The 27,117-nt window shown below is 40.5% G+C and overlaps 1 long non-coding RNA gene across 1 annotated transcript; it reads right to left on the bottom strand.

Annotated features, from left to right (window-relative positions):
* Positions 1 to 20,565: 20,565 nt before the first annotated feature.
* LOC110867749 lies at positions 20,566 to 24,147 on the bottom strand. The gene is made up of 3 exons (XR_002551837.2): positions 23,947 to 24,147; positions 21,282 to 21,375; positions 20,566 to 20,845 (listed from the first exon to the last, which is right to left on the bottom strand). It is a non-coding gene; the product is annotated as an uncharacterized LOC110867749 (long non-coding RNA).
* Between the last annotated feature and the right edge of the window lie 2,970 nt (positions 24,148 to 27,117).

The following is a 27,117-nucleotide window of genomic DNA, read 5'->3' as shown; positions in this document are numbered from 1 at the left end:
TTGTTGACCCCTTACTGCATGCTTTGCAGGTAACCAGTGACTCAGGAGCTGCTGCTTGGGGATGTGTAGTGTTCGTCAAACCCGTGTGTTGGGTTAATTATTTTGAACTAAGAACTATCTTTAAAACTACTTTGGTTTATGCTTCCGCTGCTTTGTTAAACTAATTATCGAACTTAAACTACGATGTTGTTAACTACTTTGGATATTAAATATTTCTACTATTAATTCAATGCTCAGTATAATTGGTGGCTGGATCCTGGTCAGTCACGCCCTCAAAGCGGGTGTTATCCGCAGGTGGATTTTGGGGGTGTGACAGATTGGTATCAGAGCCATTGGTTATAGTGAACTTGGTTTTAAAAAGGGGAAAATCTTTTTGAGAAAAACCAGACTATAACCTGTGACTCGCGACGACACTACACTCCAAGTGCAAGGCTCAACACATTTGACCTCATAGCTCGGACTGGCGTTTACTTGTTTGCTTACCTTATGTTTCCTGTTTTATTATACGTACTGGTGTGCCTAAATTAGATAGATATACCTCTCTCTTCTATCTCATTCTCGCTACATTACGACATCACACTCATACTGTGTTTTCTGGTTATGAAGACAATGAGTGGACGTGGAAGAGGAAACATCAACATGACTCAGGCTCAGTTCACTAACCTGCTTAACACAGTGGCTGCAGCTTTCGCAGCTCATCCTATAGGTCAGCATGCACCTGCGCAACCACCCGTGTGTACTTTCAAAACTTTCATGGATTGCAAGCCTCTCCCTTTCAACGGCACTGAGGGTGCCATAGGTCTTCTGCATTGGATTGAGAAGGTTGAAGCTGTCTTTGCTGTCTGTGAGTGTCCCCCTGCGAATTGGGTGAAGTTTGCTACTGCTACGCTTGAAGGAAACGCGCTTTCCTGGTGGAAGGCGCAAATTCAGATGTTTGGATTGGAAACTGCTAATGCTACGGCATGGGAGGATTTCAAGGACATGATTAAGGAGGAGTACTGTCACCGGGATGACATCCACAAACTTGAGAACGAGTACTATGCGCTTAAGATGGTTGGGTCAGAGATTGAGACCTACACCAAACTGTCCAATGACTATGCTGCTCTTTGCCCAAACATGTCTCGACCTATGTATCGAAGAATCGAACTGTACATCAAGGGTTTGGCTCCAGAAATTCGAAGCCATGTAACTTCAGCCAACCACACTACCATTCAGCCGATCGTTCGACTTGCTCACAAACTTACTGATCAGGCCGTAGAAGAGGGCAGGTTGCCCAAAAGGATCAGTGCTACTGTCGGAACTTCTAGTGACAACAAGCGTAAGTGGGAAGGAAATCAAGGCAGGGATGCTAACCCCACTCAGGCCCCAGCACAGCAAAGGAAAACTGAAAACAACAAGGGCACTCAACAACAGGGTGGCTATCGCGGTAACCACCCCAAGTGCAACAAGTGCAATCGACATCACAGCGGGCCGTGTGGGAAAGGTCAGTGTCAGCGATGTAACAAAATGGGGCATGAGGCCAAGGACTGTAGGAGTCCACGTCCCGTGGGGCAGAACCAGCAGCAACAACATCACGGGAATGCCAAGGGTTGTTTCCAGTGTGGAGCTGAGGGGCACTTTAAGAAGAATTGCCCTGAACTGAACCAGAACCGCAACAACAATCAGGGAGCTGGAAACAACGATCAGAACAATAATGCTGGGAATGGTGCTAGAGGAAGGGCTTTTGTGATTGGAGCTGGAGAAGCAAGGAATGACCCCAATGTCGTGGCGGGTAAGTTCCTACTCGATGATCGTTATGTTTCTATATTATTTGATTCTGGAGCCGATGCTAGTTATGTGTCCCTACGTATTAGTAAGAAGCTTAAGCGTCCGCTTTCGTTACTAAGTTCGCATCATATCGTCGAGTTAGCTAATGGTAGAAACATCGAGGCCTCACATGTTATCAAAGGCTGCAAACTAGAGTTGTCTGGTCAGACATTTAGTATCGATCTTTTCCCTGTTACTCTTGGAAGCTTCGACGTCGTTATTGGTATGGATTGGTTATCCAAGCATCGCGCTGAGATCCTCTGTCAAGAGAAAGCAGTTCGTATTCCCCGTCGTTCTGGCAAACCCCTCATTGTACAAGGTGGCAAAGGCGGAGAAATCTCCGGCGTTATCTCTTTCTTGAAGGCCCAGAAGTGTTTACGGAAAGGGCACACCGCTATCTTAGCACTTGTCACTAACACGCAGGAAAAGGAAAAGAGGATTGAAGATTTTCCGGTAGTGCGTGACTACCCCGAGGTATTTCCTGAGGAACTACCTGGACTCCCTCCCCACCGTCAGGTCGAATTCCAAATCGAGCTAGCTCCCGGAGCAGCGCCAATAGCTCGTGCACCTTATCGACTAGCCCCCGCAGAATTGAAGGAACTCTCTACTCAACTACAGGAACTATTGGATAAAGGGTTTATTCGCCCTAGTTCATCACCCTGGGGAGCACCAGTACTCTTTCTCAAGAAGAAGGATGGCACATTCCGAATGTGCATTGATTATCGTGAGCTGAACAAGGTTACCATCAAGAATCGTTACCCTCTCCCGCGAATCGACGACTTATTCGATCAGTTGCAAGGATCGAGCTACTATTCTAAGATTGACCTGCGATCAGGTTATCATCAGCTAAGGGTCCGTAATGAAGACATCTCCAAAACTGCATTCAGAACTCGTTATGGCCATTTTGAATTTCTCGTTATGCCCTTTGGAATGACCAACGCGCCTGCGGTATTCATGGATCTCATGAACCGGGTGTGCAAACCTTACCTCGACAAATTCGTGATCGTGTTTATAGACGACATCCTGATCTACTCGAAAAGTCAAGAAGAGCATGAACAGCACCTACGCCTTATCCTCGAACTCCTTCGCAATGAGCAACTGTATGCCAAGTTCTCGAAATGCGACTTCTGGCTTCGAGAAGTCCATTTCCTTGGGCACGTGGTTAACAAGGATGGAATTCACGTCGACCCTGCAAAGATCGACTCTATAAAGAATTGGCCTACCCCTAAGACTCCGACCGAAGTCCGCCAATTCTTGGGACTGGCGGGATACTATCGAAGATTTATCATGGGATTCTCCAAGATCGCTCAGCCTCTCACGGCTCTTACTCAGAAGGGTATGGTTTATAAATGGGGTGAAGCTCAGGAAACCGCGTTTCAGACACTAAAGGATAATCTCTGTAGTGCTCCTATTCTCTCGTTGCCTGAAGGCACTGACGACTTTGTGGTTTACTGCGATGCATCCATCCATGGGCTCGGTTGTGTGTTAATGCAACGCGACAAAGTTATTGCTTACGCCTCTCGACAACTTAAGACTCACGAAAGGAACTACACTACGCACGACTTGGAACTAGGAGCAGTGATCTTTGCGCTTAAGATATGGAGACATTACCTGTACGGTACCAAGTGCACCATTTACACCGATCACAGGAGTCTCGAGCATATCTTCAAGCAAAAGGAATTAAACATGCGACAACGTCGATGGGTCGAACTTCTGAATGATTATGAATGCGCCATCAAGTACCATCCGGGCAAGGCCAATGTCGTGGCAGACGCTCTCAGCCGAAAAGACACTACTCCCAAGCGCGTGCGAGCGTTACAACTCACCATCCAGTCTAATCTCCCTACCCAAATTCGAAATGCTCAGACCGAAGCTCTGAAACCGGAAAACATCAGGGTTGAGTCCCTGCGAGGATCGAGACAACGATTAGAGCAAAAAGAAGACGGCGCCTACTATGTGGCAGGGCGCATTTGGGTCCCACTTTACGGAGATCTACGAGAACTGGTGATGGACGAAGCCCATAAGTCCCGTTATTCAGTACATCCTGGTTCAGATAAGATGTACCACGACTTAAGGACCACTTACTGGTGGCCTGGCATGAAAGCCCACATAGCAGCATACGTTAGCAAATGTTTGACCTGCGCAAGAGTCAAGACTGAGTATCAGAAACCAGCAGGCCTACTCCAGCAACCCGAAATCCCGAAATGGAAATGGGAGCAGATTTCCATGGATTTTGTTACAGGGCTACCAAGATCCCAACGCGGGAATGACACTATTTGGGTGATAGTAGATCGATTGACTAAGTCTGCACACTTTCTGGCCATTAAGGAAACAGACAAGTTTTCTACCTTAGCAGAAATCTATTTAAAGGAAGTAGTCTCCAGGCACGGGGTGCCAACTTCTATTATTTCCGACCGAGACGCTCATTTTACTTCCGAATTGTGGCAAGCTATGCACAAATCCTTTGGCTCACGTTTGGACATGAGCACCGCTTACCACCCACAAACGGATGGACAATCTGAGCGCACCATCCAAACCCTGGAAGACATGCTTAGAGCATGTGTGATCGATTTTGGCAAAAACTGGGAGAAGCACCTACCGCTGGTGGAATTCTCCTACAATAACAGCTACCACACTAGCATTCAGGCGGCACCTTTTGAGGCATTGTACGGTCGTAAATGCCGATCACCTCTCTGCTGGGCGGAAGTCGGTGATAGTCAACTCACAGGCCCAGAACTGGTGGTAGATACAACGGAAAAGATTTCCCAGATAAGGCAACGCATGGCGGCAGCTCGTGACCGTCAGAAAAGCTACGCTGACAAGCGTAGGAAACCACTAGAATTCCAGGTCGGGGACCGGGTTCTACTTAAAGTCTCACCCTGGAAGGGTGTGGTCCGTTTCGGTAAACGAGGCAAGCTGAATCCACGATATGTTGGACCATTTGAAATTACCGAGAAAATCGGTAAGGTGGCTTATAGATTGAACCTGCCTGCAGAGCTGAGTGCAGTGCACAATGTCTTTCACGTGTCTAATCTGAAGAAGTGCCTGTCAGATGAAACGCTCATAATTCCTTTCAAGGAACTCACTATTGATGAACAGCTACACTTTACTGAGGAACCGATTGAGATCACGGATCGAGAGATCAAAACCCTCAAACGTAGCCAGATACCTCTCGTGCGAGTTCGTTGGAACTCACGGCGTGGCCCAGAGTTTACCTGGGAGCGGGAAGACCAGATGAAGTCTAAGTATCCCCAGTTGTTCCCAAACGAAACCCCCAGCACTGAAGCTACAACTGAATTTCGGGACGAAATTCCAAACTAACGGGGGGATGATGTGACACCCCGTTGAAACACGCTAGCTTGGCAGTGGCTGCCTTAACTTTCGGGACGAAAGTTCTTAAAACTTGGGGATAATGTGACACTCTAGGTTTTTCCGAACGAACACCTTGTAATAATTTTGTGTATACTTATGATATTAAATGAAAACGTGATCTTTGTGCATGATATGTGTGATATGTATGTAATATATATATATATATATATGAGAGCCGAGACCATGACTCGCAACCACTCGGTTGCGAGTGGGCCACTCGGTCTCGAGTGGGCCTCTTGAGCCGAAACCGTTTGGGCCGAAACCCCCAAGCCCAACCCGAGCTCCCTTGTATATAAACCCAACCTCCCCCTCATTCTTCATTCTTTAGTTACCAAACACATCCACACACTCCTTCTATTCTCTCTCACTAGAAACCTTCAACAACATCCCATCTCTTCCAACTTTCGGTTCAAGCTCAAGGATCTCGGACAAGAATCTCGGTCAAGACCATCATCATTCGGATACTCTACTTTCTCGGTTCCTTTTCTTTGTTTTCGGCTCCTCCTTCTCAACCGGTTAGTGTTGTTATTATGTGCATAGGATTATGTGGGTTAAATGAACTAGAAATGCTTGGTTAGTAGTGTTATACATGATTTTTGGGTGATTTGTGAAGTTGGACTATGTGTGTTAAATCTTATGTATGAATACTTGCTAACATGCTTAAAGATGGATAGATAATGGTAGTTTAAGAGTATTCATGGCTAACCATACTATGCTTCATTGTTTCTTGCAATGATGATGTTAAACTTAAGATTTCGGATATATATTGTATGTTTCTTTATTCTTACATGTTGATCTTGATGAAATACGTGATTTTCGGTCCAAAATGTATGGCTATGTTGACATGAAAACCCTAGAAAAACTATGAACTTGTGATGAACTTGTGATGAACTTGTTTGAATATGGTTTGAAGATTTCAAAAATGGCAAAGTTTGATCTATTTTTATTAATGGTCAGATTAGGAAAAATGTTAGTAAAACCTTATTGGCTATTACTTGATTTGGGCCTGATTACATAGTACAATGTGGACTGATGTATCTGAATCTACACGTGAACATGAAAGAGACAGCATTACGACTCGCAACCGCACCGTTGCGACTCGCAACCATGGCATGACAACTCGAGACCACGCAGTTGCGACTCGCAACCACAACGTGACAACTCGAGACCACACGGTTGCGACTCGCAATCACAGCGTGACAAGCCGAAACCTCCTGGTTGCGACTCGAGACCATCTGGTTGCGACTGGGCTGTCCACTTTGGTTATTGGGCCATAGTATGCTTGATATGGGCTACCTGTTGACTGATCTGCGTGTTACTGTTTGACTGCTTAAATGCTAGGGCCGGCCCAATAACCCACTGTCTATATTTTTTATGCATGCAACGTGATAGTTATGTGTAGATTTTTACGTGATTGCTTGTACACCAAACCTGACCTATACCGGTAACCATGTTAGGACGTGGTGACCAACGTGTTTGACAAGTAACCCAATTTGCCGAGCAACCCAAGGTGAGTTCACACACTAAAAGCATGCGTCCCGCGGAGGGACACGAACAAACTACCAACTTTGGGAAAAATACTTTTGACCCATTACTCCGGGGGAAAACAGAATGGGTAATTACTATCTCCGGGGGAGATACGTTTGGATACTATTTATAAATCACAACTAGCCATGCTAAACGAAACTCTATCACCTTAAGTCCCTGCTTACAGTACCGATTAATCGCCGGGGGCGAACGGGTTATTAGTTGATAGCGCTATTAGGTTTGACAACCTCACACCGTGACCGGGGGAGATCGGGCGTGAACTAGTTGACCTTGCAACATGGTCAATGACGATAGACATTGACTCGGGGCACGAATTTATATTCCGTCAACAGTTTCGGTATCTACAGTTTAGTGAGCTTACAGATGGGGTAGCTCCCCACAACGTGATTATAAATGCTTTATCTAAACAACTTAAGTTTTGGGTAAACTAAAACTGGACAACTAGTGAACTCACTCAGCATTATTGTTGACCCCTTACTGCATGCTTTGCAGGTAACCAGTGACTCAGGAGCTGCTGCTTGGGGATGTGTAGTGTTCGTCAAACCCGTGTGTTGGGTTAATTATTTTGAACTAAGAACTATCTTTAAAACTACTTTGGTTTATGCTTCCGCTGCTTTGTTAAACTAATTATCGAACTTAAACTACGATGTTGTTAACTACTTTGGATATTAAATATTTCTACTATTAATTCAATGCTCAGTATAATTGGTGGCTGGATCCTGGTCAGTCACGCCCTCAAAGCAGGTGTTATCCGCAGGTGGATTTTGGGGGTGTGACAACATGCTTCGTGCATGCGTGATTGACCTAGGAGGAAGTTGGGATAGGCACATACCTCTGATCGAGTTCTCCTACAATAATAGCTACCACACCAGCATTAAGGCTGCGCCTTTTGAGGCACTATACGGTAGAAAATGCAGAACACCCATTTGTTGGGCAGAGGTAGGAGAAGTTCAAATATCAGGACCAGAATTAGTCCTGGAGACAACGGACAAGATTACCCAGATTAGTGAGCACCTAAGGCTGCCCGTGATAGGCAGAAGAGCTATGCTAATGATAGGCGAAAGCCCCTCAAGTTCGAGGTTGGCGATAAAGTTTTGCTCAAAGTATCACCTTGGAAAAGGGTAATGAGATTTGGCAAGAAAGGTAAGTTGAGCCCAAGGTACATTGGACCATTCGAGATCATCGAATGTATAGGATCGGTGGCTTATAAGTTGAACTTACCAGAAGAGCTTAGTGGTATTCATAATGTGTTCCACATCTGCAATCTGAAGAAATGTCTAGCTGATGAATCGCTAGTCATACCGCATTCAGATGTGCATATAGACGAAAGCTTAAAGTTTGTAGAAAAACCTGTGTCGATTAAGGACCGACAGGTAAAGAAGCTTCGGAGGAAGCATGTACCCATTGTCAAGGTCAAATGGGAGGGCCGCAGAGGTCCTGATTATACGTGGGAGTTAGAATCCACGATGCAAGAGAAATACCCTCAATTGTTTCAGTAAATCTCGAGGTCGAGATTTCTTTTAAGGGGGTGAGGATGTAACACCTCGAAAATTCTTGTCCATTAAAATAAAGACACGTGTCACGTTAGACAGAGGTGTCAGAAAAACCGGATTACATAAAAAGATGTTTGGTAGGATTTTATAGGGCGTCATGTTATTTAAAATACCTCTGAACGACCCAAGGGCGACATGTTATTAAAACACCTCTGAGCGACCCAAATTGTTATAAATCCCAAGATCCTTAAATCATTAGATAATCATCTTATATGATAACCGGCTGCTCTCAAATAAATAAAGCTGCATCTTTATTAAGGACTTTGGAATTATAGGTTGTTACTACTAAAAATGTTAAATAAAATCCTCGTAAAAAGGAATCAAAATAGCTAATTACCTTGGCCAACTAACATGAGAATCCAAGGACTTATTCTTGATGTTCCGTCAAATTAAAGTTGCCATAAGATTCCAAGGTATCAATATTCATGCAAGCATGCAAAACCTGACAATGGTGGACCCTACATTGCAGTAAAAGTCTGATGTTTCGACATTTGAAAGTTGCATGGTCAAGACTTAAAAGTTTTAAAATTTTTGTCTTCTGACCACCTCTTACGGACCGCAAGGCCCCAAGCTTACGGTCCGTAAGGAGGGTACCTGGGCGTTTTCAGCAAGGGTCGGTTACGGACCGTAGCCATTTTAGCTTACGGTCCGCAAGAGGTTCTTACGGATCGCAAGGCCTTAAGCTTACGGTCCGTAAGACCGTCGCTGGCAGCAGTTTTTGGACAGCTGCCTGTCCAGCCCGTTGCACCGACTTAAAACGTAAAATTTCGAAACCATGGGCTTGCTAGGCAGTATTTAGCCCTCTAGGAACACCTGGGATGATCCCCCAACCATTGTAGACTTGTGTGTCACAATCTTGGACCTCTTGGCTCACTATATAAGGACTTGAATGGTAACCATTGTCACTTGCTTACTTGGGACTTTGGTTCAAGTCATCTCTGGAGCTTTGCTGGACGTCAACTAAGTTTCATTAGGTCCCTAACCCTTCTTAGGACTCTTGTAAGTGCTCTTAACCTCCCTTAATCCATTCTAGCTTAGTTAATTTGCTAAAAGTCAAACCGCCGTAATTAAGGTTTGACTTCATGATTAATCATAATGTACTCTGTCAAATCACGAATTAAAGATACCTTTAAGTAGGTAATTAAGTGGGTAGCAAACCCTTAAAAGGGTATTTCCAGATTCCCACTCTAAGCATGTCAATTGTCGAGTCAAAGTTAACTATAAAAAGTCAACAGAACGCTTAAATTCAAATTAACTTATAATTAGCATTGTAGGATGCATGCAACCTGTTTTATCACTAATATAATTTGGTAAATGATGTAAGAACATGTTCCAACATGTTCAACTCGACAATTTTCTGTTTAGACCCGGTTCGGAACCGAAAGTCGCATAGTTTGACTTTCACTTTGACTTTCAGTTTTGACCCGTTTTAGTCAAGATTAAGATTGCCTTAGAGCTTCTTTTGGACCTAGTAACATGTTAGTATATCCTCCTGTGATTATACAACTTGGTTCATTAGATATCTTGTTCACATGCATGTTTCCGTTAAATGTCCATATGTTGACTATTATGCCCGAATGTCCATAAATCATGATTTTTGAAAATGTAAAAGGGTAGACATCTTAGTTACTGAATTATAAACTTGTCTCCAAAATTTGACATCAGTTTAAGGTCTAGATTGAGAGTTATGCTCATTAGCGTAATTAGAAGCTTTCTTAGTAAATAATTAGCGTAATTAACGCATAGCCTATTTAAACTTAGATTTTATACCAAAACCTTATACCCACTATTATGTAATAATATTTCGGGAATTTTAAAGATTTTTATTTATTTTTTAGGCTGAGCATAACTTAAGGTTTTAAACTTAATTCGGCTTATGCCGGTTTTGCCCTTTTCGGCCATAAAATGAGTTTTACAAAACCTTTTGACCCCAAACCTTTTCCTACTGATTTATTATGTTAAATATAATATTTTGAGCCTTCTGGAATTATAAAAATATCAGCTTTTCCTTTAAAACCCGTAAATGGCTCCAAATCGCCTTTTAGGCATTTTTACGACATAGTATATGTCAAAACTAGTTTTTATACAAAAGGTCTAATACCTACTGAGATATTTAGTAAAATCTCATATTATAACAGTAAACTAAAGTTGAAGACTTAGGTTTCCCGTTTTGACCTTTTAAGTCTATGTAAAATTACCAAAATACCCTTGTGAGGCGTAATTGGAGTTTAAAATCATTCAGGGCATAATGGGACATACCATACTGATATTACCGCATATTTGGTGCATATAATCTCAGGAAACATGTATATGATTTATATGGTTACCCGTTACGCACTTTCGCGTTCGGATCGGCTTATGTGACTAGTTTACGCACATTAGCCGAAACGGGTCAAACCGTAACATCTTAGTCTCTAAATCCAGAATGTGTTTAGTTTACCCATGTAATACAAGTATCCAAGCTTGTAGGGTCTAAGTCACATTCTTTTTTGGTTTTCGCCTTCCTCGCGATTAAACCATATTTATTCTTCGAAACTAACCGGTCTAAGCTTAGGCTATGTTAAAAGACCCGTTAGGATTCTAATAGGTTATTATAAACCTTCGTTCCAGAATAGGAGCCCAGTAAAAGACACTTGCATTTTTGCTTTTGTGGTTTATACTTGCTCAGGTAAATACTTTTAACTTATTTTCCCTTATACGGGCTTGGGGGTACGGTATATAAAATACCGCTTGGTCGGGCAATTGACCCTAACTCATTAGTAGTTGGGTATTATCAATGTGACCCGTTTGAAAACTAGTTTTGTTTGTTTTACGCCTTTGGGAGCTTAATGACCATGTCCCGGATATCCTTGGCATCATTTTAAGTAATGGCCACGACCTTGACACCCGGGTGTAGGCGTACACCCGGTATTATGTCCATATTATTAAGGTATAAACGTTGGCTTCCCGCCGCGGACTTATACTGAGTGGTGTGTCAATTAACCTTAAACCCGACACGACTCGGGCGACTGAACGCATAACGAACATGTAATTCTTTTACAAGTTTAACTTTGATTTATTATTCCCAAGTTATAAAATGTTTTGTGCCTTGAGCATTTAAATCAATTTTTAAAACCTTTTCAAAATGAGTCAGTTAAATTGTATTTACCAGTGTAAACTGACGTATTTTCCCCAAAAAGATTAAGTGCAGGTGCTATACGTAATAGGCTGGTTTCTCCTTAGCATCATAGAGTCTCGCAAGCTTTGGGATGCATATATCTGTTGAACAATTTTCTCCTTTTTATTCCGATCCGCCTGTGGATCTATTTCGACTACTTGTGATACTTAAATATTACATTTGATGGTTGAAATAAATGTATTTCTTTTGCTTCTGCTGTGCATTATAAATTGTGTTGTTTGACAATGATGATATCAACTACGTCACGATACTCCCCCACCGGGCCCACCGGTGACACGTGGAAATTCGGGGTGTGACAGTGATAAAGATTCTTGTGTGGATCTAGCGGTCAGACAACCATAGGTACGCTAAACGGAGGTGCTTTATCCATATTGAAACGTATTAACATCTTCTGGATGTAGTTTGATTGATGGACAAATGTGCCTTTGCACAGATACTCAAATTGTAGTTCGATGCATAATTTCGTCATACCAAGATCTTTCATTTCAAATTCCTTCTTTAACAACCGAGCATCTTTCTCTATCTCTTCAGGAGACCCGATGATGTTGATATCGTCAACATAGACTACTATTTTAGTGAAATTTGAGAGTGATCATTTTATAAAGACACATGGACTGATTACATCAGACTTGTATCCTTCCTTTTCGAGATATTCACTAAGTCGTTTGTACCACATACGACCAGATTGTTTGAGACCATATAAAGATCTCTGGAGCTTTATAGAACACATATCTCGAGGTGTTGATTTTAATGCTTCAGGCAATTTTATTCCTTTAGGGATTTTCATGTAGATGTCATTTCCAAGTGTCTCGTATAAGTATGCGGTGACGACATCCATTAGTCTCATATGAAGTCCTTCAGAGATTGTGAGGCCGATTAGGAACCTAAGGGTTATCGCATCCACAACAGGGGAATACGTTTCCTCATAATCAACTCCTGGGATTTGGGAAAACCCTTGTGCTACAAGTCGAGCCTGATATCGTACAATCTCATTCTTTTCATTTCTCTTTATTGCAAATACCCATTTATAACCTACTGGTTTGACGTCTATGGGCGTTAGGACTACAGGTCCGAAAACATGTCGCTTTTCGAGTGAATTCAATTAGGCATTTATGGCTTCTTGCCATCTTGGCCAATCATTTCTGTGCATGCACTCTTCTAAAGTTTTTGGTACGTAATCATTTTCATTGATTACATCCGTTGCTATAGCATATGCGAATATATCATCAACACGTGTTTTATTCCGGTTCCACACTGTACTATCTTGTACATAATTAATAGAGATCTCATTTTCGTTCGGTACCGGTGTTTCTTCTGAAACTTCATTTTCCTCTGAATTCATAGTTGTCTCTTCTGGGACATTTACCTCTACCGGGGTTTCTCTTATAATCTTTTGTGAGTTTTCACCAACTGCGTTACTTTGCTCTTTTCGTTTCCGTGGGCCTTTGTCTTTGGAACCGATTGGTCTCCCACGCTTTCGTTGTATAGTAATCGCTTCTGGGATTACTTCAATTCGAGCAGGTGCATTTGATGCTGGTACATGTGACTTTGTCACTCTATTCGTGTCTGTGAATGCATCTGGTAATTCGTTCGCTATTCTTTGCAAATGTATGATCTTTTGGACTTTATATTCACATTGACCACTTCGGGGGTCGAGATTTGATAGCGATGATGCATTCCACGTTATTTCTTGTGTTACCAGTCTTTCTTTGTCCTTATCTCCCCCTAAGACTGGAAACATTGTTTCATCAAAATGACAGTCAGCATACCGTGCTGTAAACATGTCTTCCGTCATTGGTTCTAAATATTAAATTATGGACGGGGAGTTAAAACCAATATAGATACCCAGTCTTCTTTGGGGTCCCATTGTAGTACGTTGTGGTGGCGGTATTGGTACATATACTGCATAACCAAAAACTCTAAGGTGGGACAAACTTGGTTCTCGTCCGGAGACCAGTTGTAATGGGGAGTATTCGTGATCAGCAGTTGGTCTCAATCTAATCAGTGCAGCGGCATGCAAAATAGCATGACCCCATGCAGAAGATGGTAATTTACATCTCATTAAGAGTGGTCTAGTGATTATTTGTAATCGTTTAATCAGAGATTCAGCTAAACCGTTTTGTGTGTGAACATGAGGTACTGAATGTTCAACATTGATCCCAATTGACATACAATAGTCATTAAAAGCTCGAGATGTGAATTCTCCCGCATTATCCATCCGGATGTTTTTAATTTGATTATCGGGGAAATGGGCTCTCAATTGTATGATTTGAGCTAAAAGTCGGGCAAATGCTACATTTCGAGTAGCTAAAAGGCTCACATGTGACCACCTTGAGGATGCGTCAATTAAGACCAAGAAATAGCGGAATGGTCCACACAGAGGATGAATAGGCCCACAAATATCCCCTTGGATTCTTTCTAAAAATTATGGGGTTTCATGTATCAATTTAGTTTGTGAGGGCCGAGTTATAAGTTTGCCCAGAAAGTATGCTGCACATGATAAGTCTTGTGGTAGCAAAACTTTTAAGTTTTTGAGAGGGTGTCCAGTTGCACTTTTGATTATTCGTCTCATTATTATGCTACCAGGGTGACCTAGACGGCCATGCCATATATTGAATCTTTATCTAACAGCTTTTGGTTACTCACCATGTATGATTCGATAGGATTGATATTAGTACAATATAATCCAGAGGATAAGGCTTCTAATTGTTCAACAATTGTTTCTTTGCCATTTTTGTTTGAAGTAATTTGAAGATATTCAATATTATTTTCAGATATTGTTTTTAGGTGGTAACCGTTTTTTCGAATATCTTTAAAGCTAAGTAAATTTCTTCTGGATTTACTTGAATATAATGCATTATTAATAATTAGTTGGGTACCCGAAGATAATGTTACGTGTGCTCTGCCGGAGCCTTCGATAAAGTTACTGACACCAGATATAGTACTAATCGGTGTCTCTGCCGGAGACAACTCAGAGAAAAATTTCATATCTTTGATAATATTATTAGTACTACCGCTATCTACCATACATTCATCACCAATAATAGCTCTACTAGAGCTAGTATACATATTTCTTCAGGAAATAAAAATAAATAAAAGTTAATTCAAAGAAATAAAATGAAACATTGCAAGAGTTTATAACAAATGTGTTGATATGCCTCAATGAGGTGTTTAGGGGTGCGACATGTGCGGGACCAATGATTTGACATCCCATATTTATAACAAATGTTGCTTTCGTTCCCGCTACTTTTCCCATTTGAAGGTCGCCCCGTATTATGTCGACTCGATTCACCGCCGCTATTTTTAGTGTTCTGAGACTCTCGATGCCATGTGTATCCCCCTCCTCGACCACGACCTCTGCTGGGGCCGCGGCCTCTACCTCTACCTCGTCCGCTTTGATAATTGGCCACATTCGCTTAAGGGAATGGGCTTGCACTGGTGGGTCGCAATTGGCGTTCCCTATATTGCTGCGATAGAAGCATACTTGAGGCATGGAACGTTGAGAAATTTCTTTTCAAGTATGTGTTTATTGGTTATTTTTTATCACCATATTATTTTAACTCAGAGGTAATGCGGAATAAGGCAGAAGTGTACTCACTGACATTCTTAAAATCCTGTAGTTGTAAATGAAGCCATTCATAGCGGGCTTTGGGGAGTAAGACCAACTTCTGGTGGTCAAAACGTTCTTTAATGTTTGTCCATAATTCAAGGGGATCCTCAACAGTTAGATATTCCCGCTTTAGATCTTCGTGAAGATGATGGCGGAGGAATATCATAGCTTTCGCTTTATCTTGAGGTGAAGTTTGATTACCATCAATAATTGTCTCCCCCAAATTATTTGTTGACAAATGAATTTTAGCATCAAGAGTCCACGGGAGGTAGTTGTTACCCGAGATGTCAAGTGCGGTGAATTCAAGTTTTGATAAGTTCGACATTTTAATCTACAAAAGATAGAATAAGGCATTTTAAAAACAAGCCTCCAAAATGAAATGTATATTGTATGAGAACTTCAGGTTCTCTTTTGCTAGAACTGCAAGTTCTAAACTCTAAGTATGTTTATAAAATAAAGAAGGAAAATAAACTCATTTATTATTTTTTGTATCTTGTAAATGTGTTTGAAGAATTTAAATAAGCGGGTCCTTTTAAGCATATTGCTTGGTGTCGGGCCCCACACGCATTAACTCATCAAAGACGTGACAATTTCAATCAGATATTTTTTCAAGTTTTATTTTATTTTATTTGTAAAAAAATGTTTTCTTTTATTGCTATTTAAACGATAATCGATACTCCTTTGTTTATCTATTGGTTTCTAACCAATATTAAATACTAATAATATAGTAAATAATCAATATATGTTAAATATAGTGAGGTACATACAGCTGTATGCCACCATGTGTATTAAATATGAACTAAATAATCAAATATATATGTGCCATCATCCCCAAATCCCAAATACCAGTTAAACCACAAGCCAAAAACAATTTTTACTTTGTTAATCAAGAACACATCAATCGAAAAGAATCTTCATCGCCAAATTCACATTCCGAGACGTTGCGTCGCACGGATTCTTGAATGATGGATACAAAGTGCCGGTTTGAAGATCTACCTTAGTATCAGATATAGAAGCGGCGCTGCGCCGGACGGTGCCGGAGAAAAATTTCACGGCAGTGGACGATGATGTCGAGGGATCCAGTAACGGTTGAAGAACCACCACAGAAACCGTTAGCGGTTGAGGACAATCGCCGGAGGAAAGTTTTCAAGGCGGAAAATTTATGTGTTTTATTCGGTTGATTGTGGCGGCAGTGACCCCCGCTGGTTGACTGGGGTTGACATGAGTCGACAAGATTAGATCGGAAAACCCCGGATAATGAGTTTTATAAAAATTCATATTTTCGTTTAAGTTGTTCATGGCGGCAAAAGCCGATGTGATTATTGTCCCTGTTAGTGCATAAGGAAAAAAAAACCCTATACTTTGGTTCCGAAGTGCAGAAAAAAAATTCTTCCTCTAAAACACTCCAAAATTCAGATCTAAATCACATATGTGTTGTTCCAAAGAATAAAACCTACGATCCAGTTTGAAAAATATTTGTAAAAGGCTTGTATCCTTTCTGTGAAAAATTAATAACGTAGAAATCATATGAAAAAAGAACTTTTCTTTGGTACCATATTTAAATTCGCAAGTGTGATTTATCTTTGGATACACATATGTATTCTGTAATAAGAATAAGAAGACATAGTACAGTGTGAGATATGATGGTGTGTACCAGGATGCGATGAACAATAAATTCCTGTTAAATCCGTCTGGTTGAAGATTGCCAGAAATCCCAGTGTAGAGTCAAAGTGCTGATAACGTGATAAAAACCAAAGAGGAAAAGAGATAAACTGAATTCTCATCCTTCATTCTATTCAACATTACAATATATAGATAAATATAACAATAAACCCTAAAGCCCATAAGTAATGGGTTGGGCCTAAAATGTCTGGTTTATAACAAAAATGAATTAATGTAATTTGAATCAACACCAATCAATTTATGTAACTTGACAAATTAGGCAAGTAATGTCAAAACTGAGAATGTCAGGATTAGAACTCGTGTCTTCTTATTAAAGTGACTTTCAAACCACCAAACCAAGTGCTTCACAATGACATTTTTCGATTTATTACGTATATATTCTAACTTTACAGTGTAAAACTAATACAAAAACAAAAAAAATTGGGCCCTCGATGGGTTTGGGCCCTGAGCCGTCGCCCATCCCGCACACCCTCAGGGTCGGCCTTGCCTCAACCACGTCAAAACCAGAGGGCGGCGTGGTGATGGGGCCAGTTGAAATTCGTTGGCGTTGTGGCAATTTACTCGATGACGTAGCGCAATGTGAGTGGGGTGGTATATAGTGAAGGAAGAAGGATCAAATACAAACCACATTTCGTATACAAATTGTAACAACCATTTAAAAAGTCACATGTGTCATCCAACCAATTATAGAGAAATGGTAAAATGATAACCTAAATAATATCAATTATCTTGAATTCTTTATAATTGTGCTAACAAGCAATTAATTCTTTATTTGGATCTTCATTTTGTTTTCAATGTGCTAATAAAGAAAAGTGTTGATATCATTTCACATATGTGCTAAAATCAATTATCTTGATTAATTTTCATGTGCTAATATAATTCAAAAGTGCTACTTTTATATATGTATTGTTTTAGTATGTGCTAATTTAACTTTTTTAAGTGTTAGAATATGTTCTTACGATTTGTAGGATAAATATGGTTTGTATCGGAACCAACCCTGTGAAGGAACTATCCTAAACTCCATGAAGATTGAAGTGGTGGGTATTTTACAATTCTGCCCTTGCTCGTTAACAAGCCCTATAATAAAATATAACCATGTTCATTTACCATCACTATTTGGTTGGAAACTTGATGAAAATAGCAATTTTCACAAATAAAGGAAATGCATTTTTTCTAATTTTGGACTAGAAATAAATATAAGAAACGGAGGGGATTTCATATATTTATTTGTGGGTTTGTGTTCTATGTTGGAAAAGCTTCGCAACGAACTAAACCACGTCCAAAACGGAGCTAAGGTGAATGAGATATCGATGCTCAAAGTTTGGTGTTTGAAACATTAAATGCTGAAATAATGAGAAAGTGACACATCGTCCCACATATAGAATGCCGAAATAATGGAAAAGTGGCACATTGTCCCACAGAGGAGGAGATGAAACTTAAAAAGGTATTTAAGTGGGAGCACTTTGTTTCATGGAAGCACACACTAGTGTACTTGCGAAAGGTGCAAAGCACCCTAACTCGCGTGGCGTGGGCGATGGGCGCAATGTGGCGCTTTGATGACGCACTTTGCACTTCGCACGCTCGCAACGTCGCGAGCCGCTTTGTATTTTTGACCACGCGCGTAGTGACGCACAAGGGCTGCAAGGACCAGGTGGCAGGTAAGCCTTGGCGTATGACGTGGCAGGCGGGCGCACAGGTGCATGGCGGATGACCAGCCTGGTCTGCGCGCTGTGGCGCATGGACACTGATGTGACGCGCGTGGCGCACCAAAGTGAGCCAATACGGCACGACTGTGTGGCGTGATCGTATAGGTTCACTAGTGACGTGACGCATGCGCGCATGAGTGGTGTAAACCTGCGCGTGCATGAAAGTGAGCCAAAGTGGCGCGCACGCGAGATAGAAGCTTCCAGACTTTAATGACAGAACAGTTTCATTTCAACATTTGAAATAGACGAGTCTACGGTTTTGACTGAGAATTAAATGACGAATTAAAGTGCATTGAAAACGTTTAATGAAATTTAATTCTCTCATTTAATTTGTTTTTGCTGTTTCATCTCAGATGTTGTATACATACAACATCACATCCATTGCAAATGACACCAGTTTCACCAACACCTGTTTCCCCACTTGCTGTATAACTACAACATCACATCCATTTCGGTCCCGGAAACGGTATCCACTTTTTGGCCTTTTTGGTATCGGTATTTTCGGAAGCGGGACGGTACCGGTAAAATACCGAATTTTACCTTGATATACCGCTACCGTACCGACATATTTCGGTATTGGTATCGATACCCAGTTTTGGCGAAATTCGGGATCAGGATTTTCGAGATCCGGACGGGATCGGGATTTGCTCATCCCTATTTCTGATCCTTCTCTCGCTCTTCTCAAGGTATTCTTCGGGTCCTCGAGGCTGCTCCGATAGTACTACTGCTCCGGGTGTTGTACCTTAGGAAACAAAACGAGTTCTCTTGGGAGACTCGGAATTTGTTTTAAGGGCCTTGTGTTAAAGTTAAACACAAGCCTCGTTTATTTTCTGCTTCATTTTTGTTCTTGTATTTTGATTTTTCAGTTGTAATAGTTCTGTAAGTTTCAGGTTTCTTTTATTTATATATCGTAATGTAACTAGTTAATGCCATCGCCCGCGTTGCGAGGCGATGACCGAATAATTCTCAATCAATTAAAAACACACTATTATAGTTTTCTTAGGAAAAAAATACTAAAACGATGACAAGACCGTAGTTCTGAGCTCAGGGCAAAACCGTAGTTTGTAAGGATTAATGAGTGAGTTTTAGGAAGATCCTTGACATGGAAAAAAATTAAATCCAGTCAACTAATAAAAAAACACTTTTATAGTTTTGCTAAAAAAAACTAAAACGATAACAATACTGTAATTTGAACTGAGGGCAAAGTTCTATTTGTTGACTTGGGTAAAATCGTAATTTGGCAAAAGTTAAAGTGATGACAATACTATAAATTTGAACCGGAGACAAAATCGTAATATAACTTTGCACCAAGGACAAAATCGTAATTTTAAGCTGGGGACAAAACTATATTTTTAATTTTAACTGGGGCAAAATCAAAATTTTGAACTGAGGGCAAATTCGTAATTTTGAATAGGGGGCAAAAGCATAGTTTTATTTTGAACCGGGCAAAAACATAATTTTAAACTGAAGGCGAAATCATAATTTTTGAAACGGGGAGAAAATGCAAAGTCGTCATTTTTAGTTTGGGGCAAAAGCAAAAATTATTTTGAACTGGGGCCAAAGTTGTAATTGTAATACGTGGATAAAATCATAATTTTGAACCGAGGGCAATATCGTAATTTTGAGCGAGTGATAAAAAAATAATTAATTTTGAGCTGGAGGCAAAAACGTAATTTTATTTTAAGTGAATGACAAAACCGTAATTTTAAAACGAATATAAAACAATAAAACTATTGGTCCAATAGCTAGCTGCGTGGCACTATTCCCCCACTTGGTTTTTGTATATGTAGAGAATTGTTTAATAAAACTGTTCTATTTTATTTATATGCGTCCCCGTTGTTTCTGCATATTGCAGGTGTAAAATAACGTTGGAGGTCGAATAATTGCCAAACAATGGTTGTAATTTTAATATACATTTAACTGAGTTATTTTCTCTACTCTTATGTTAAACAGAACCATGTTGGCTAGTCCGGCCAACCCAACCGGTTTGGTCAGTTGTTGTCTAAAATCTTAGTGGCCGAACCAACATTTTCGTTAAGCCAACCAAACCAAACCTGACAGTTAACAGATTTGATTAAACAAAGTAACAACAAGCACACACAACCCAGCTTAACCAAATGCAAATTACTATTACTTTACTACCAATATAAAAGAAGAACTAGCCCAGAAACCAAACAAAAGTCATCAAACATTTAAACATTGATTAAACTAGTACCAGAACACATAACTACTAGGATTGAACCCCTTAAGGTCACGATCAACCCGCTATGCAGCTAGATGACAGCGGTTAGGAAAGGAACATCCAACGGTTCAATTTGCAGTCCCGGCCTCCTCTGAGAAAGTTGATATCTCCAGATTGTTACGCGCGCTCGAATTTGGATCAGCAAGCCTGTATAATAAATAAAAAGATATAAATAAATTAAAGCCAGGGTTGATATGGGCAAAAACAAAATTGCATATGGGTTCATTTTGGTTAACTCGAACTAGACGAAGGTCAATTTGGGTCTACTCAAATTATACAAAGGGTTAAAACGAGCCACTCTTATAATGTTTGTCAAATTATACAAAGGGTAAAAATGAGCCATTCTTATAGCACCACCCATGACCATACCCTACCCGTTGTCTCACCGACACCAATTGATATTTTTTAAACAGTTCTTCTGAGCTGAACTCATTTTGCTCAGAGCCCGCCTTTACGGTAACCCAGTTGACCCAAACTGTTACGAACCATCATCCAACCCGACCCACCTGTTTAGCCAAGCTTAACTAACATGCTTGCTTGTATATATAGTTGTTGAAGGAATTAAGAGGCTAAATTTCCATACCTTGGTGCCACCTTTACCACTTCCAAGTTGGTACCTCTCACATCCCTACTCCAATGAGATTAATCAGGATCTGAATCGGAGGCCGGAATCGGATCTAATCCAATATGAGATGAAACATCTGAATAAGGTTTCAACCGGTAAAACATGCATAGAAGAACTTCAAATCGGTGTGTTTTTGGGCAGTAAAAAACAGTTCTATAACGAATTCTAGTTTCAGGAAGCAATGTGTATTATTCACCTGTAAGTAACAGGGTTGTAGTATAACATACAACCCATTACACGAATGTGTTATTTCAAAGCCATTTAAAGGGATGTTAAAATTGGACGCGAAGCAGTATCGGTACCCACATCAATCAAGTGAAGACTTGGATCTAAGAGACACTGGATCATTAATCGGGGTTCTGATTTTGCAAGATGCACTTGTGCAAACTCTGAATCATTTTTAATGAGATTCAACAGAGACTTGGAAACACAAGGAGAGATCGTAACGGCAACTTAGTAAGAACAGCTTCCAGATTGACTTTTGGGAGCTCAATCAGGGATCGCTCATCTGCTGCCATTGTATGTGGCGAACGAATCACTGGCGCTCTGTTACTATGATTTTAGGGTTTTGTATGTAGGACCAACCACCGGTTCGATGATATCAAAGCAATTGGGGGGGTAGGCCGTTTATATAGAACTCGGAGATATTAAATAGCATTAATGACTCAATCATCCGAAAATTACAACTTTAACTTTGTCACGGATTTTATGCTAGGGTTGAGTAGAAAAACCGAATAACTAAACCGTAACCATTGTTGTAAGGATCGCTAGGCACTAGTCAGCCGGTGGGGTATCGACTAGTGATTAATCAAGATTAGTCGTGATTAATCGGATTGGGATTTTTATATGTAATTTTCAGTTTAATATCTACAGTACACACATTTTTATAAGTAGACACATTTTAACCCATGTCGTATACAGGATTAATCGCAGGAATTTACAGGTTTTTGCCGGAATCAGGCCGAAATTTACAGGTTTTGGCTGAAATCTAGCGGGAATCTGGCGGCCATAATGGCCTATTCCAGCCAACTAGCGATTAGTTGACTATTAATCCCAATTTTTCCAACACTGAGCATAACTGAAAAAACAGAACCGAAATAACCAAACTATGAAAAAACAGAACCGAAATAACCAAATTGATGATCCGGTTATGATTTTTTTTCATAGCCAGCTTTTATGGTTCAGTTCTGGTTATACGTGTAATAATAACCGAATGAATCAGTTTAAAACCGGCCTTCTTGTCGCTATATGGGTCTTAGCGACGAATAGCGAACTTAGCGACAGCCGGTTAATGTGCAAAAACTGGCACACGCGGGCCCGTTTTCGGAGCTGCATTCTTGTCCGCAAGACGTGCGGACATGCACGAGTTCAATTAAATTCCAGTTCAGAAACCCATTTTTTGCAACGTAGCCTATAGGTGCCTTGTCGCTATTCGTTATCGACAACTATGGGTATACCATTTTTTTATTTTTTTAGACCAGGGGTATCCTTTGTATAACCGAGACGAAGTTGAGGGGTATTTTTACACTACGAAAACGGAGTTAAGGTGTATTTTTACACTATGGAAACGGGGTTGAGGGATCCCTAATAACCTTCTAAGTCCGCCCCTGCTTGCCACACTTCCAACAAGCAAGTAAGACCTTTTGTGGGATCTAGTGTTGTTTTACCTTGAACTTGTGGTTCGCAAACTTTCCCATCTTCTGTCATCGATTACACTTAACAAATAGATGGATTCATCCAATTTCATGTTACCTAAGACTACACACTATCCCATTTCCTTGTACTACTCCTACCGGAAGCATCCTCTACCAAGAGAAGCCGATTTTCTCATCCAAGATCTCACGCATTAGTGTACTCACTCAACACATACATCGCCTACAATGTGATAAGAAGGAAGAGCATCTTCTTCTTCTGCTTCTGCACTGCAGTTGTTACCTTCAAACTTGGAAGTCATGCCTCTCACTAACTCAGCAACCATTGATTATCAGCTAAATACTACTTTTGAATGTTGGTGGGTGGGTATCTCCTACTTTCAGGGTAATGCTAATCAAAACAGCCTGAATATATTTCCTATATCGTGTAGGATAATATAAAAAAACCAACACTTAAGTAATTCATGTAAAACTGAGAGATAATGTAAGAAAATTATAACTTGTGTGCATAGTTGTCAATAGCGAGCGTAGCAATCGCCAGCGTATAGGTCTAGGCTCGCTATTATAGGGTTGTAGCGATAGATAGCGACAATTTACTTATTTTTTGGTTATTTAATATAAATAGTAATTAAATATCGCTCTAAAATAGCTGGATTTTAGGTTTTTGTTAAATATACATGTAAAATAGCATATATATCTATATCAGTGTATTTTGATAAACTACACACAGTACAAGTATTGCATAGCATAATTAGTGGTGTACATACATAGTAACTATAGTGGTTTTCTTCTACTATAGTTAATAATCTACGGATCTTATCGTATTTAATTCATAATAATCTACTGTTAATAGCAACTACTAAAATCATACTTCAATTGCTGTAAAATTATCTATGTTATGCAACAAAATCGAGTGAGATAATCTACGAAATCATGAATTAAATACGATAAGATGCGAATATGATACTTACAGATCGAAATTCAGGGAACTTCGTCACCAATTTGATGTTTAGGGCATGAATGATGCATAGTGGCTTGAAGTGAGATGTTCATACATGCGTCAGATACATACGTAATTCAGATACAATTATGCAGGGGACATTTACGAATATTTGTTTTCAGTCCCATTTGAGGTGTTCTTTGGGTTTCGGGGGTTCAGGCCATTTAAATTTCGGGTTGATTCGGATTAGGTTGTTCAGAAGTTTTCATGTAAAATGAAAAAAAAAAAAAAGGAAAATTAGTTTTTGAATCCTTGACCATCCGTACTCGTGAGATTTTGGGCGTTTTTTTTTGACAAAAACGCCGGAGCACGCCCAAGCGGCCCCCGTGGGCGTTTATTTGACAAATTTGCTTTTGGTGTTGTATTTTCCACGTTGGCCAGCCTCACCCACCCTCTCCCTAGAGGTCCCGGGTTCGAATCTTGGTGTCCGCAACCCACGGCCAAGCTCTTCGCTCTCGGTTGGGTATTCACCCCCAGGCAGCTATGGGGCTAAGCTAGCTTGTGGAGTGTGATCACTCCAGCGGTTGGGAGGACCGTGGAATATCCCCCCCCCCCCCCAACATTTGACCAATCACTGTTTTAATTGAATATTATTTGTTTTAATATTTAGAAAAAATAATAATTGGGTAATTATGGGAGTGCCACGTGTCGAACAACGCCTAAGGGTGGGGGCATTATCCCACTACGCCCTTTTCTTCAAAACGCCCCTTGGCTTACTAGGACGACACGTGGGGGACAACGCCCAAGGGTGGGGGCATTATCCCACTACGCCCTTTTCTTCAAAACGCCCATTGGCTTACTAGGACGACACGTGGCGGACAACGCCCAAGGGTGGGGCATTATTCACCATAACCCCTACGCATGGTCTAAGAGTTTTAACCACTTGAGTCTAAAATCAAAATGTTTAACGCTCTGAGTCCCTACAACGGCTTTTCTTAACCATTTGAGTCTAAATTTCTAACACCATCCATCAAGTGTGTTAACTACAAGAGTAATTTAGTCATTTACACACAAAGTACAAGTCTTATATGCACATGAATACAAGGAACAAGTCTTTAATGCATAAAGCTTTAATATACAACATATATAAAAATAAATTACATATATATAACACACACCAGCAAACTTTCTCTCTTTCTATATACACCACCGAACCGCTACCACTTCCATCACTGCCCCACCATTATCCCCACCAAAATCACGCTCTCGATCAAGAAACCCTCCACCATTGTCTCACCTCCACCACCAATGCCACCCCACTGCCACCACCATCCCGCTAACCATGGATAAATAAATCTAGCGGGACCCATTTCATCCATCTTTCATATACAAGAGTACAACCCCTACAAAAGCCTTCAATATTTAACCATTTCATTGAAATCCAACATCTGGGCATTCTTCATTCTTAATTTCAATAAAACCCCACTTCAATTAGCCAAACCACTACTACTATACAGTACCATGAAGAGAAGCACAAAGTAAAATGTTCATATGATCGATTAAAGAGACTCTGTACTCTGTAGATAATATTAATAAGGTGGTGATGTATGACATTTGAACAAGTAAGCATTCTTTCATCTTTCCTAATCATGAAGTTCTGATCACTGTGGTGCATCTATAATAGACATTGCTTTGTGTCTGATGAAAACAGTTTAAAAGTGCAAAATCGCTTTTTAATCTATGGATTTTAACATAATATTTAGCATTTTAGTAGCATAAACACCTTTAAGATGATCCGTTCGGTAGCTGATAGCAATCTCTGCAGGTATGTTGCAAGACCTGTGGATCAAGGCTAGTTTTCCAATAAATTTACCAGCAAAGTGATGAAGCTTGTTTTCTGCACAGAATCAAGTGGGGAAAGATATACGTAGGTAGAGAATGGTTTGATTATTGCGGCCACTATACAATACCACCATGGCACCACCTGATCTCCGTTTGTCTCTACCTCAAATCTGATACGAAAATGGTGTTCAAATCAACAAATGCAAAAACTAGAACCCACAAAACAAAGTTGTCGGACATGTGGCATGTCTTTGCCAGAAGCCTATCGTCAATGTAACCACCACCATTGTCAACGACACGTCACAATCATATAACCCACCCCCATCCACACCTACCTACCTACAAACCACCGCCTACCACCGCTTCTGGAAGCCGGAAAATGGAAGAGGTTGCTTGTACCGGCCTTCTGCCGCTAGATATGAAAACCAATACTCACTCTTGGTGGAGGTGTTGGTGCTATGTGTCACACCCCAACCGATGGCGGAAACATCGGGGCGCGACACTAAGCGAATCAGGTTGCTCAAGAGAATCCATAACACTACTTGTTTCGATAAAGCTTAGTCAAAATTTCATAATAAAGACTAATTTGTCATACAACCAAACATGTTCAAAATTGTATCAAAGTATCATCAAAATTCAGCATGTTCCAAAACATAGTTTATCTAGGATGAGTTTCTAAGGTCACCCTAGCTTGATTTCTTCATCGTCTAAACTTATTAACCTGCAACATGTATTAAAATACAATCAACAAAAATGTTGGCGAGTATACAAGTTTGAATACATAGTGTAATAGTTTAAACATATAAAACTCATATACAACATGAACAACATATCACAAGCTTCATCATGCTAGTTAACGTGGCTCATATGATAACCCAAGTCTCCAACGTGTTAACGTGCCTTTCCTACTTCGTCGCAACGAAGAGGAGGTAAAATGTGACAACTCGAGTTTCCAAGATTTCCTATTCGCATTTATTGCACGTTGACTGTTTAATTGCTTGATTGTTTGACTTGTAACTGTACACTGAATTATAATATGAAATGTTTGTTGAATATGTTATGTGCTTAACATGAGTAAATTGATTTGCTGGATTTCTTGGACATGAACTTGTATACTTGTATGATTGTTGAGATTAGCCCCGACGAAACAAGTTGCTTCGCCATAAAGCATCACGACGAAACAGGAATTTGTTTCGCCATCCCGAGCATGACGAAACGGGATTTGTTTCGCCGTCCCTAGCTCGACAAAACAAGCTGTTTCGCCTGCCCATATATTCGCCGAAGCCCATTACGGGCCCAGTACGGTAAAACGGGTATATTATCGTACACAGACTCCTGTTTCACATCTTTGGCAAAATCA

The sequence above is a fragment of the Helianthus annuus genome, chromosome 7, assembly GCF_002127325.2.
Source record: "Helianthus annuus cultivar XRQ/B chromosome 7, HanXRQr2.0-SUNRISE, whole genome shotgun sequence".
NCBI classification, from domain to species: Eukaryota; Viridiplantae; Streptophyta; class Magnoliopsida; order Asterales; family Asteraceae; genus Helianthus; species Helianthus annuus.
Note: the sequence above shows the minus strand (reverse complement) of the source record. Positions and strands in the feature narration are given on the sequence as shown.